Source organism: Pinus tabuliformis, chromosome 8 (assembly GCF_031772625.1).
Source record: "Pinus tabuliformis cultivar Carrire ecotype Pingquan chromosome 8, CPIR1, whole genome shotgun sequence".
In the NCBI taxonomy this organism is placed as follows: domain Eukaryota; kingdom Viridiplantae; phylum Streptophyta; class Pinopsida; order Pinales; family Pinaceae; genus Pinus; species Pinus tabuliformis.
This window is the reverse complement of record NC_142294.1, coordinates 33,732,597-33,734,711: the sequence shown is the minus strand read 5'-3', so window position 1 is coordinate 33,734,711 and position 2,115 is coordinate 33,732,597. Positions and strand designations below refer to the sequence as shown.

Here is a 2,115-nt window from a genome sequence, read left to right as displayed (position 1 = left end):
TCATATCCAAGAACAGTTCTTTGCTTGTTGTGGACAAGCTCTTCCCAAGGTCTGATGACCAACTTGGGAAGTGCAGACTGAATTTCTGCATCTACATGTGACTTTGCTGCTTCATTGGGTACCATATCTGAATCAAATACAACGTTATTGATTTGCTGCTTATGGGAGTTAGTTTCAATGTTTTGAATAGAGACAAGTTGAGAATGATGACTATACTTTTGTAACTCCTCTTACAGTAACTGTGATTCAAGCTGCAAAAATTCAATCTTTTTTTGTGTATGTTGCAGACATGTTTGAATATTTGTGAGAATATATTTGCTGACTTTAAGTGTGCTTTCAACAATATACATGATTAGAGTTCACAATAACTCTAATAAAGTGGTAATTTTGAATGTTGAACAAGGATCTATCACTTTTGATTGAACCCTTATTCTTCCATCAAAAGATGCACGCCTTGCAGCATTAGATGTCCCATTTCCGATAGGGCCCTCGTTAATGGACCATTGAAAAACCATATTTACAGATTCAGTACTTTGTCTACGGGGCGTCCTCTTCCTCTCAAGGGTCGCCTTCCTCTGAGGGGTTGCCTTCCGATGTAAATTTGAAGCTGAATCTCCTGTTCTCTGCACAATATTTTTTGCGGGCTTAAGCATATGGTCAATGGTATGGTCATTGGACTTCTCTCTAGATGAGAAAGAATCCCTCTGCAAGGAAACATATAATTTGCACGTTGAAGGCCAAAGGCCTTTCGGACCACGTCCTCGAGTGCATTTGCCAACATCTAATGACCCATTAGCTACCTTTGAATCTGCCACACGGGTAGGTGATGGAAATGGGCATCTCTTGTCGGTAGACTGTGCTCATTTAAGAGTGAGGGCATCTGGTGTTGGGAGAATTCAACCAATAGTGGGAGATGGACACCGTCTGCCAGAAGTCGTCGGAAGCCCAAAAGAAGATGTAGTGATCTCCTTAGACTTGAAAATGTCGTAGCTCTTGACTTCCTGGACCGATTGATTCTCAAACCCTTCGTTGTCCCAAAAGAAATTCTTATAATCGTTCTTATAATTTTTGCGCACTAATGAAGATGAAGAGGTAGAAGAAGTAACCTTCTCTTCAAACCCTGATAACCATTCTTTTCTGTCTTGAGAACTCAAATTAGGGATCACATTGACAGGGCTATCAAATGATTAAAAGCTCGAATTGGGGATCTTTTTACCAGTATCACTTAATGAGGAGCCCCTGGATTTCCTGATTTGGATGTTGCGGGCCTGATGAGTGCCCGTTTCCTTCACTTTTCTTGCATTTCTCACAGCCGACTAGCCCACAGAAACCACCCACTGTTTCACGTGGGAGATAAAATTCTCACCTTTATTTTCGTTCAAACCCTCATAAGAATGGTCAGTATTTTCATTAAATCTTGATTTCTAGTCCCTGGGATTGTTCTTATTATGAGACGCAGCCTTGGCTTTCTCCTTGCCCTCGCTAAACGGATGGTGGGTGTGAACTTCAGGGATTTCCACTCGTGTCTTGTTGGATTTGAACCGCACTGCTTTGGCGACCGACTTCTTGGTGGGACTCGAAGCAGAAACCCCATGGCCATCATCGAAAGGGTTTGTGTAATTTTTTTCCTGCAATGTCTTAGTCATCTTGGCATGACTCAAACCTGAAATCCCATGGCCATCATCATCGAAAGGGTTCGAGTATTTTTTCGCCCATGAGGCTGAAGTCTGAGGTTTCTTGGCCTCTTCGTCATCTGAATCAAAGGGATTTTGAGAGTCAACATTATTTCTTCTTGCCATTGGTTTAATCTATCATAAATCTCTAATCTTAACTAAAATTGGATGTGACTTCCCTACTCCGATGCTTGTGGGGAATGCCATTGTTATTGGTTTATGTTATATTCTTTCCACGACTAGCCCACGTAGTTAACCGGGTGTTAGAGGGGGGCGGAGCCCCCCTTTTGTTGCGCCGATTGCGTAGCAGGGGGGGGGTGTCACAGGTGGTTTGAGGGGTGCAGGTAACCCCACTCTATGGGGTCCGGGTTTTTGGACCCTATATAAGGTTGGGTGGACCTACCTATGGTTTTGTGTATGATTTTTTGCACATGGTTTTGGA

The 2,115-nt window shown here is 42.8% G+C and overlaps 1 pseudogene; it reads right to left on the bottom strand.

Annotated features, from left to right (window-relative positions):
• Positions 1–359: 359 nt before the first annotated feature.
• Positions 360–1,799, bottom strand: LOC149233998 (uncharacterized; annotated as a pseudogene).
• Between the last annotated feature and the right edge of the window lie 316 nt (positions 1,800–2,115).